At 47.5% G+C, this 12,135-nt stretch overlaps 1 pseudogene; it reads right to left on the bottom strand.

Moving 5' to 3' along the window:
* Nucleotides 5,984–11,589, bottom strand: LOC102185279 (annotated as a pseudogene).

The raw sequence follows: 12,135 nt of genomic DNA, 5'->3' as shown, positions 1-12,135 counted from the left end.
CTCTTATTCTGTGGCCGGGGGCACTCCAGTCTGGATGGACGCCTCCCACCCGCTCACCCTACTTTGCTTTTTTCATGGCGCATGTTATACTGTTAACGTATTAGCTATCTCCCCCTATGGGAAGAGCTTCCCTAGTGGCTCAGACGATAAAGAATCTGCCTGCAATGCAGGAGACCTGGGTTCGATCCCTGGGTCAGGAAGATCCCTTGGAGAAAGGAATGGCTACCCACTCCAGTATTCTTGCCTGGAGAATTCTATGGATAGAGGAGCCTGGTGGGGTGCAGTCCATGGGTCACAGAGAGTCGGACAGGACTGAGCGACTAACAATCATTGGAATGGAAGCCCCAGAGGAACAGGATTTGTTCAGAGCTGTCTCCCTAGTGCCTAGAACAGTACTTGGCACAGGGAAGCTATTAGTAAATACTTGTTGAATGCATGCCTGTTTCCCCGGCACTGTGCCTAGTTCTGCCCATGCATTATCTCATAGAATCCTCAAAACCCTATGGGTTTGCCCACACTGGGCCCTAGAACCAATGTCAGCAGATAAAGAAGTAGCTCCGTGCCCCCTATACCACCCCAACCTGTGTTCTTCTACTGGGACCTGGGTGTCAGGAGCCCTCAGGACAGGTCAACCAGACTTCACAGGCTGTGAAATTCACAAGGCCGGGTGTCTGGGGCTTCCACCCTGGCTGCTGTTAATGGCAGCACCTGATGCCAGCACCTGATGCCAGCACCTTCACGCCTCCCTTAGTGTGAAAGTCTTTGGGGGTACAGGGCAATCACAGCTCCCAGAACCTTCTTTTCAGAAATTAGCAACAAAACAAAGAGGAAAGAGCTAGCTATCCAAGTCAGAGCTGGAGGGACTTTGCTGCCTGTTGACCCTGGGGAGGACCATCTCAAGACAGTAGGGGTGAGGAGTGGGCTTGGAGTGGGGGAAAAAAGAGGCTATCTTGGCCTCCTCTCTCTTCTGCTCTTATTGCTAACCCCCACCACCGCGGATCAGCAGGAATGAGGACTTTGGCCTGGTCAGCATTACCTCATGGATAGCCCAGCATGCCTTTTGAGACAAACAGCACATTTCTCCATGTCATACCCCCAGAGCTAATAGCCTCCCCTCCATATGTAATGTACTTAAAGCTTGGGAGTCAGGACTTCCCTGGTGGTCCAGTGGGTAAGATTCCGAGCTCCCAATGCAGGGGGCCCGGGTTTGATCCCAGGGTCAGGGAAGCAGACTCACATGCCCCAACTAAAGATCTCTCATGCTATAATGAAGCTGGAAAGATACTACATGCTGCAACCAAGACATGGCACAGCCAAATAAATAATTAAAACAACAACAACACCAAAAGCTTGGGAGGCAAACAGCAGCCTAGGGTGGCTCATGAGATTTCTGGGGTACAAGTTCATGGTTCTGGAAAGGCTACAGCACTGCCCTGTCCTACAGAGTGCCCCCCTTTCCACATTTTGGCTGTGGTCGCCTTTCCTCTGGCCTGATCCCCCATGCACTGTTCCTTTACAATAAGTTTCCTCTCATTCAAAGGCTACCTGCCTTTTGGTTCATTGACAAGCGCGCAACAAATGCTTATTCAAGACTTCCTAGATGCGAAGGCAGACCCTCAACAGTGGGCAAAACAGACAAAACCCCAGCCTCCTCAGATCTCCCAATCCAGTGGCAGAACCATTCATTCAGCCCACAACGCAGGCTTAGTTCTGGGTTCTTAGCTACCCTGGTTTAGCCTCTAGATGCGTTTGTCAGAAAGGTCCATAACTTGTTAGCATGATAACAATGTAACTCAACCCTCCAGAGGATCGCTGCCATGCACGGCACCTCACCCAGCTCTCCACTCTTCCCCTTTAATCCCGGAGGCTGCATTTCTGGGCTAGAAACATCAGGATTTAGGAGGGGCTTTTTTGACTGTTGTGCAGCCAAGACTGCAGCCGGCGAACATTCCCAGGGTCTGCCCAGCGCCCGTGGCTCCAGGAGGTTGGAGGAAGCCAGAGGAAGGATTCCTCCTCACCCTGGCCCCACACTTGCTGTCTCTGGGCCTGCAGAGGTCAGTGCTGGCAGGTGAGAACAGCCCCAGCTCCTCCTGCGGTGGGTGAGCATCACGCCGTGAATTTGCTGTGTGGTTTGGACCCGCTTGCCGAGTTTTCTGCCTTTTGTTATGATATCATCAGCTGTTCCCTCATAGTTTCAGGGTATGCACAGCGCTCTGTTTATACTCAGCAGCACGAAGTTCTGTGAGTTTGTGTACACAGGAGGCCACCAAATGTCTGGAGAGAGAGGGGGGAGGCGAGAGTGTGCAGACGTTCGTCTGAGTAACAGTGGGATTCAGTTCTTACCTAGGACCTCTCAGAGGTCCCCAGCTTCGGCACTGGTGTTCCAGGGCCTGTGTGGGCGGGATGACAGTCTGAAGTGACCTGGGGCTGGTCAAAGAGGGGAAGTCACGGACATTCAGCATGGAAGGACTCTTTGATGTGACTCTGGTCTGACCCTGCCCTGTCACAGCGTAGCAGCCTGAGGTTCAGACACGCGAGATAACTTCCCCAAGGTCATCCGGTCAGTAGAAGAGTTGGTCTGGAATTAAGGATGCCCGCCTTTTAATTCACTGCTCTTTCACCCTCCATTTTATCCTAAACCCATCAATAGTAATTTGACTTCATACAGTCTACATTTTCATGAGCAAAAGTATGAGCAACATTTTTTTGTTAAGAGGTTTAAATATTCCCAGGAGCCTTCAAAGAAAAGAATACAACTCTTCTCAATGTCTGGGTCACTTGCCAAGAGAGCCAGTGCAAGCCCAAGCACAAGTCTTAACGTAACAAACCTGAACCTGAGGTCACTGTCAGTGTTTTCATGCCTGACCCAGCCCTCGGAAGTCTTTGTGGGGTTGTACGTGTATATGTGTGTGGATGTGTGGACATGTATGCACACTATCAAGGGATTTTTGTTGCAATGGTTTTTGTTACGCTGATATCTCGAATAAATTTCTGGGACAATTTTTCACTTCCAGGAGTGACCATTTCTGGAATAATCTGTCCTTCTTCATATGCTCAGGCATGATTCATTGCTAGTGGTGGTCAGTGATCCTGATTCATGCTTTTCGTACATGAAGGTGACGCCGAATAGGAAGTACCTGACTTTCTATACCAGCAGTTCAATTATAAAGTGGTTATGGGAACTGGGAGTACATTTTCTTATAAAAACAATATTATATATGGCTATGTGGTTTAGTTAATCCTTGAAACTTGTTTAACTTCATATATATTTGAAATCCTGCCCATATGGAATTAATGCAAGTATGAAACACTACTTTTTCCACCATCCGTGCTTTTAAATAGAAGAACTATAAAACCAAATAAGAATTCATTTTTAATTATCATGAATGTTGGTGGTAAGGGTGAACAATTTTATTAGAAGTGTAGGTAGACTTTGTGAGAATTATAGGTGGGATGCTTAGATATCCTGAGGGTTTGAGGTGTTGGGGTGTTGATGATGGTCCTGGTTTTTGAGTATGGTTAATTTGACTTTTATACCTATGGCTTTCTCTTCTTTCTGTAAGGCAGTATTGTTGTTGCTGTTTAGTTGCTGAGTAGTGTTTGACTCTCTGCAGTCCCATGAACTGTAGTCTGCTAGGCTCCTCTGTTCATGGGATTTCCCAGGTAAGAACACTGGAGTGGGTGGCCGTTTCCTTCTCCAGGGCGTTTTCCAGACCCAGGAATCTAACTGAGTCTCCTGCATTGGCAGGCAGATTCTTTACCACTGAGCCACCAAGGAAGCCCCAGAGCATTATTAGCTATGCTGTTTAAGATGATCAGACATGGGTTTTGGGCTTTTGCTGACAAATGGAATAAAGTGAAGAGAGAAAGAGGGGAAACATTGGTCCTCTTGAGATCACTAGGTAGGAGTTGGAAGAAACTGGACAAATAAGCTGCCTTGCATGTGAGCAGTGACATCCCACTGTGTGTGGGTCCCCTGGCACTTTTTTTTGGTGAGGTAGGTGGGGTGAGGTGGAAGGAGCAGGAGAAAGGTGATGCACAGCCTACCGATGCGGCTCCAAGGTAATGTTCAGTGGTGATGCCTGACAGCCCAGGCCCTGAGCTCTCCCTGTGTCCCATGTGAGTGAGTCACCCTGAATCAGCATGCGAGTACCGTTCCGGAAGCCCAGTCCCATGAAAAACGTACCCTGCTAGTCAGCAGAGGCGATCTACGTTCACTGATGTCCTCCCCAACCTGGACCCAGCCAGAACTCCAGGACAGCTCCAGAGACGTGAATTCTGGAGCCCCTCAGGATATCTGATCAACCTATATGTTTGGGGCATGAGAAGAAGATAGCGTGGGCAGAGGGACTGACCTTGTGCCTAGTTGCTTAGTTGTATCTGACTCTTTGTGATGCCATGGACTGTAGCCTGCCAATCTCCTCTGTCCATGGGGATTCTCCAGGCAAGAATACTGGAGTGGGTTGCCATGCCTTCTGCCAGGGGATCCTCCCAACTCAGGGATTGAACCTGGGTGTCCCGCATTGCAGGTGGATTCTTTACCATCTGAGCCCCCAGGGAAGCCCCAAGAGGGACTGGAGAACACCCCAAGAATGGATGGTAAAGGGGGGCAAAGGAGAGAATTTGACATTGTAAGTCTTTCCTGTAAGAGAAGACAAAGGATGACAAGGATGAGGTGTGGTCGCTTCCCTGCATTTTCCACCACGGACATTGACCCTACTCCTGACGTGGCTCAAGTTAGAGCAAATAGAGTGATGTTTAAATATCATCACAAGTACTGGTTAGAAGGAAAGGATCTGTAAACTCATTGTGCTTACGATGCTTACCAATGCTTGGTTTAGAGAAATAAAACTTGATGAGGATGGTCTGAAGTTTTCACAGTCTATGTATTCTCCCAGCTCTTAAAATCTCTCCTTGAACCACACAGGCTGTGGATCTGAACCATGTGCTTTTGATCTCCAAAAATGATATTTAATAAACTCAGATTTCTGAAGAAGTCATCAGCCTACACAGAAATGTTTTAAGAAAAAAATTTATGGAGTTCCTTGTCATATCTATGGTAAGAATGCTGTTTTCTTTATGAGGATCTTTATGGTCTTTGTTCCAGAAATAGCTGTTTTTTCCTAAACACCTGCTTTTATTCTATGGATGCTCTAGATCATATAACTGACCATGTCTCCCTGCTTTCTGTTTATACTCAAATATGAAGCAGTCTTGAGCCAGTGTACAGACCTTCACAACCCGCAAAACTGAAATTTCACCCTTAGCATCTTCATCTTCTGTTTTTTTTCCTTAAATTTTTTTCTTATATACCTACTGTTTTGCTTTCATTATGTTGCATGTAATTTTTAAAAGTCATCTTAAATTATCCTGAGAGCAAGGTGGTTAAATAAACACAAAGGTGGTGAAGGGGTGCTAGCTTGTGTGAGTCCATTTGCTGACTGTGGTTGGGTGGCTTGAACAACAGGCTATTCATAAGGACAGGAAATTTGCAAGACTGATGTTAGAAACTGGAAGTACCTGCACTATTTATAGTTGCATTTTTAAACAAATTCTTGAATCTGAGCAGTGAATATGTGCTATTCTAACTGGAAAGGTAATTATCAAATTCCTTAGTAGTCACTTGGCCATGGTATAGAAGTAACTTGATGCTCCGCTCAGGAGAGCAGGAGGCTGGTGATTTCTTTCATCTAAGCAGCACTGTTTTCTTTTTAAGGTTAATTCCATTCAAAGATCAAAGTCCAAATACTTAATCAAAACCACTGATTTTTCAGATCCACAGCCAGTCTTGGACTAGATTTGCAACCACCAAATACTGAAGAAAGCAAAGCGAAATGAAACCAGGCCGTTACAAAATACGCAGTGTATCGAACCTTCCCCCCTCCGCCCCTAGTTAGCATTTGACATTCAACTCTGTTGCTCTTCAAATTCTCTCTCCCCTTTTTTTGGGGAGGAATTAAGAAAGACCTTGGTACCCCATCCTTTAAGCTACAGCTATTAGGATAATGGAGAGAGGGGTGAGAGTTAAAGTGGGTGTCGAATTAGGAGGGGCTTGATGGCTGCAAGTCAGTCCACTTAGTTTTTGTACTGGGTGAGCTCATTGCCAGTTTCATTGAGAAGATACACGCAGGGACTTCTCTGGTGGTCCAGTGGCTAAGACGCCATGCTCCCAGTGCAGGGGGCCCAGGTTTAATACCTGATCAGGGAACTAGGTCTCACATGCCACAGGTAAAGATACTGCAAGCCACAATTAAGGTCTGGCACAGACAAATAAATAAATAAGTATATTAAAAAATATTCATCCAGGTTTAAAAAAAAAAGTGAAGACGTGCAGATGAGGGCTTTTGTTATCAAGAAAGGGTCACGGTTGGCAGAGGTCTTTACAGTAAACCTTCTTCTGTCTACAGTCCTGGGAATGTGGGTGCTAAAGCCACGGTTGGTCATGCTGGCTGAAAAGTCATTGATGGTGGAGGTTTCATGGAGTCCAGTTAGGTGCCAGGCATTGTTCAGGTCCCCCTTGGGATCATAGGCTCAGCTGCATGTACCATTTGCTCAGTTTCTCAATGGCCTCCTCAAGGTGCTTCAGACCATTCTTTCTCATGGCCTTGGTGCTGAAGTTGGGGTGGCACCTGGCATCATTCCAGGTCCCAGGAATGGGCTTTAGGATCAAAGGTTGCTGTCATTCCAAAGTCTTCATATACATGATGTGAGATGAAATGGTCCATCCAGAGATAATGTCTGACGTCCATTCCTTCACAGGGTCTTATCTGAAATTCCCATGGGGCAGCCACGACCTTGGCACTCTGTCCTCAAAATCTTGATGCCTGGTGGTGAGCCCATACGATAATCCCCACCATAATCTTTGCTCCCTCACCACAGTCGTATGGACGTTGGGGTCCAAGGAAGCAGCTGGAAGGCCAACCCAAGGGGTGCTCACCTGTGCCCATGAGAATATATTCCTGCTTTGGTCCAAACGGGGGTGCTGGTTGCTCCCCACGTCTGTGTTCCGTTTATAGGGATGCCTTCCATGGATCTCTGCAGCCTTTCGGTTGTACTTGAAGACTTCACAGAACCCCAGGTGGTAGTCCTTGCATAACAGGTCCTGAAACATGGCAACAGGGATGAGATACACGTCCCTGTTGGAGCTTCAGACTGAAAAGTGATAGAGCCATCAAAATGCCACTCGGGGAACTCATCTGGCGCTGTCGATCCAGATATGCATAGCTCGGGCTTTCTCACCCCAAGGCAGGGACATACCCACCTGATGGATGCCTTTGTTTCAGTGGGAGCTCGCTGAGGTGGCCGTGGTGGGAGGTGTCCTGGGTGGCAGGGCAGGCAGGCAGGGAGAAGGGAGTGCAGGGGGGTAGGCCAGGAGACTGGGGGTGCTGCATACACACTGCTCTTCTCCCAACCTCAGCTCTGCCAAAACCATCCCTTCCTTCTTGACTGGGCAAAGAAACAAACTGAGGCTAGAAATGGTTTGAATGGGGCAAAGGGAGGGTGTTTATTTCCTAAATCTCTCAGTCTAAGTGTTCCTTCCGTTTCTCCCTGTGTCATCTGGTCTTGGAAGGAAATGATGACGAGCCTACCTGCTTCCAGATGGCACAAGTACTGGGTACCATCTGGACCCAATGGTACGTGGCATCCTCTGTACCAGGTGATAATGGCTCAGCCTCAGGGGCAGGAGAGACAGAGTACAGGTGTGGTTTATGGATGTGATTCAGTCTTCCTGGGCCAGCTTCCCTGCAGGACTAACCGGAGGCCAAATTGGGAAGAAGGAAAAGATTCATCCTGGTTCCTTTGGCCTCTTTTCCACTGGGAGTGATTCTGACTCTCACCTGCTTAGAAGTGAGGATGCCAAGGAGTTTTCTGGTACAAATAGTAACAGTGCAGAAAATTGGCCCAGAGTATAAAGAGGAGTTTGAAAAGGAAAGAATTGAGCCCATTGTATTCTCAAAGAAAAGACTTTGAAAAAAATCACAACCTGTAGATTTCAAAAGGCCAGCTTCTTTCCAGTTTTCCCTTTAGAAAATATGGATATGATAAATACGCATTTGTACACACTTGCCTTGAGAAAAAGCCCCTCAGAAACACATAGTGGTTATCCCAGAGTGGTAAGATTCCAGGAGATTGTTTTTTTCTTGTTTGGATCTATGGTCCGATTTCCTCACAATGAATGTTAATGACAGCATTGTGGGATGCTAAGTAAAAATCAGGTTCTAAAGTCAGTATGTAAAGAAAAAGATAAGATCGTGTCCCATAAAATTACCCCTTAAAGATAACTTCCCTGCTAAAATGGGATATGTGCGACTTTGTGCATTATGAAGTAGTTACCTTGAATTTAGGGCTCAAGATATATGAAAAGATATACATTTCATTGGAGAAGGAAATGGCAACCCACTCCAGTGTTCCTGCCTGGAGAATCCCAGGGACGGGGGAGCCAGGTGGGCTGCTGTCTATGGGGTCGCACAGAGTCGGACACGACTGAAGTGACTTAGCTTAGCAGTATACATTTTCATATATCAGAATCCGCTCAAGGTGCTGAAAAGGTGCTAAGCATTGTGGGAGGCAAAACCAGCTGCAGAGGGAGTATCTGCCATCTTGTTCTTCATTCTGTGGAGCCTCTACTCACTGAGTGGAACGGCCTGAGGTAACATCTTCACTCTTCCGATTGCTCTCTGTCTCTCTCACTACATCTTTCTCTCTCCTCCCAGGAGGTGGGGCTTGTCTTTTTTTTGAGGGGGGAGGGAGCGCTTGTGTTAGAGCTCGGTTTGCAAAGCAAGCCATTATATTCTTTATATTCATTATAAATACATTCACTGTATATGCATTATATTTATTCTAGCTCAATAAAATTGGTGTTTTATTCTAAGGTGAATTAATTAATTAGTTTAACTGAATTTATTAAATTCTAAGGTGAATTTGTTTCCACTTCACATGAAATTAAGGAAGCTTTATGTATGGTATGGGGTGTTTGTAAAGGGGTGGGTGGGTCTAAAAGCAGGGTCTTTGAGGGAGCCAAGAGGGGCTTGCTCACCTTTGCTTGGAAACTCAGCCTGGAAACTCTTGGCAGCCACAGCATCTTGTTAGTAAGGATGGCTCTTAACTATGAAGGGTCATGTTCCTGTTTGGGGTCATGCTCTGGTTAGGGTGGGGTGGTGGGCAGGGGGAGAGACCAGTTGGAGGGATTCATTTTTATAGGTCCCTCTCCCTCACTCTCTCATCCGCAAATACAGACAGATCCCTGCAAGACCTGTGTGCTTCTGGGAGATGTCTGGGGTCCCTGGCAGAAGGAACATTCACCCAGCACCTACTTACTGATCTCCTGTTATACGTGAGGCACCAGGATTGAGTCTTCCTGGGGGCCGCCTGTATGCCCTCTTTCCTCCCCATCATGGGGGCAGAAGAAAGTGACAGAGGAGACAAAATCACAGTGGTTTCCTGCCCTCTCATTCAGTGACTTATCCAGCCCTGCAGATCACGTGGAGCAGGACAATGGAGTTAAGACCTGGGTTTGGGAATCAGACAGACCTGGGTTCAAATCCTACTTCTGGAACTTGTGAGCTACATGACCTTGGGCAATTTATTTGGCTATTCTAAGTCTCAAGCAAGTTCAGTCATTCTGTAAATGCCAACAAAGGTCTCTACAGTCAAAGCTATGTTTTTTCCAGTAGTCATATATGGATGCGAGGGTTGGACCATAAAAAGGCTGAGCACAGAAGAGTTGATGCTTTTGAACTGTGGTGTTGGAAAAGACTCTTGAGAGTGCTTTGGACAGCAAGGAGAGCCAACCAGTCAATCCTAAAGGAAATCAACCCTGAATATTCATTGGAACGACTGATGCTGAAGCTGAAGCTCTAATAATTTGGCCACCTGAAGTGAAGAGCTGACTCATTAGAAAAGACCTTGATGCTGGGAAAGATTGAAGGCTGGAGGAGAAGGGGACGACAGAGGATGAGATGGTTGGATGGCATCACTGACTCAATGGACATGAGTTTGAGCAAGCTCTGGGAGATGGCGAAAGACAGGGAAGCCTGGAGTGCTATAGTCCATGAGGTTGCAAAGAGTTGGACATGACTGAGGGACTGAACAAGAACAACAATAAATGGGAAGTATACTTATTGAGCACCTACTATGTGCAGGGTACTGGGTTCTCTGCCCAAGAACCTTACAGTCTACGGGAAAGACTAAACATCTGTATATTTGTAAGGATAGACTGTGATAAGTTCTCCAAAGGGAAAGGAAGAGTCTTTTGAACTGGATAGCTAAGATCCTCATCAGGGTCATTTTCAGGGGAGAGATCTCAGAAAAGTGATCTTTGTGGAGCTGTTTTAAGTCAAGAACTGTGGGAGGAGAAGGTGTCAGAATCAGTGTGGGAGAGAGCATTCCAGCAGAGAGCAAAGCATCTGTCCCCCTCCAGCAGATGAAACCCGCCCCACTCCCCCACCCCCGCAGTCCCCTTAGAGCAGAGGAAACCCTTCTGAGCTAAAAATAAACTTGCTGAGCCTCGGAAAATCCTGTCACTGCCCAGAGGCCCCCTGCCACCGCCCCCCGCCCCCCACACCCTGAGACACAACTCTGTGGCTCAAACCCTCTGGGCCGTGCCCCACACAGGATGTGTGGGGATGGTGGTCCTCAGACTGAAGCCCCTGATTTCCCTGGCTAATTTTGCCTCCCTGAGAGTGTGTCTCCAGCAAGGCTGGGCTCCCAAGCTGGGCGCCCGCCAGTCAGTCTGGCCAGGGAAGGAACTATTTTGGGAATTTTTATGATGGAACAATATTTTTTCGGTAAACAAATGGAGAGCTGTTAAACAGGGATGGTCACCCCCTAGCTTTTGGTTCACCATTCTCCTTGCGGAGCTGTCACAGAGGCGGCCCTGTCCAGTGGGGAGATTGTCCCCAGGGCTGCCGAGCTTCGGTGCCCACCTCGTCATTTCTCTTGGATTAATCAGCTTTGGAAATTGGAAACACTGCTCCCTCCCCAAGCCCTACCTCGGATTCTCTGAAAACAAAAGCCCTTGGTGTGGTCTCCATCGGTCGTGGAGGCGGGGCCCACCCTGATTAACCCCTTAGGGCTTGAGGATGGCCTGGACTCCAAAGTTAGCTTCGGAAGGGATCTCGGAGAACGTCTGCCATTCCCTGATCCCACCCCCCTCAACAGGTGAAGGAACCAAGGCCCAGAGAGGAGAGACTGCTTCCTCAAGGTCACAGAGCTCATCAGCTGCAAATGAGGTGGGAGCCCCAAATCCCAGGCTCTGAGTTCTTATTCTTTTCCTTCAGGAAAATAAGGCAGAACAATAAGGTCAAGAAAAGGAAAGGGTAGACTCCAAATTCGGTATTTTGCAGAGAGCCTACAAACTAATACATGCACAGCAAGTCATAAATGTACGAAGTTTCTAAGCACTGACCCTCACCCTCAGTATCTCCTGGGAGAGGACTCTTCTTGTTCCTGAGGACCAGCCCTTTATTCCAACCCTGACCTCACCTGGGCTGGCCTCTTCAGGCACTCACCTCTGACGGGCTGCTTGGGGACTTCATCACTGAGGACCCTCTCCTTGATGCTGAGAGACCATCCCTGCCCAAGTGTCATTCCTCCAGCAGCTCCATCGTCTCTTGTTCTGCCTCAGTGGCTCCCAAGCATCCATAGCTGCCTGGGTCCCATTTTCTCAGGCTGGGCTATGGTCATTTTATTGTTATGGCTTTAATAGCTGTCTGTTATTTAGCCAGGCCCTGAGATGACTCTTGAGAGTCCCTTGGACTGAAAGGAGATCAAATTAGTCAATCCTAAAAGCAATCAACCCTGAATATTCATTGGAAGTGCTGATGCTAAAGCTGAAGCTCCAATACTTTAGTCACTAGATGCGCAGAGATGACTCTTTGGAAAAGACCCTGATGCTGGGAAAGACTGAGGGAGGGCAGGAGGAGAAGAGGGCAACAGATGATGAGATAACTAGATAGCATCACCGACTCTATGGACATAAACTTGAGCAGACTCCAGGAAATGGTGAAGGACAGGGAAGCCTGGTGTGCTGTAGTCCATGGAGTTGCAAAGAGTCAGACATGACTTTTAGCAAATGAACAACATTTCATACAACAGCCATGCTTGGTATGGATTATTTGTCCCACTTTACAGAGG

The sequence above is a fragment of the Capra hircus genome, chromosome 10, assembly GCF_001704415.2.
Source record: "Capra hircus breed San Clemente chromosome 10, ASM170441v1, whole genome shotgun sequence".
Lineage (NCBI taxonomy): Eukaryota > Metazoa > Chordata > Mammalia > Artiodactyla > Bovidae > Capra > Capra hircus.
This window is presented reverse-complemented; position numbering and strand designations above follow the sequence as displayed.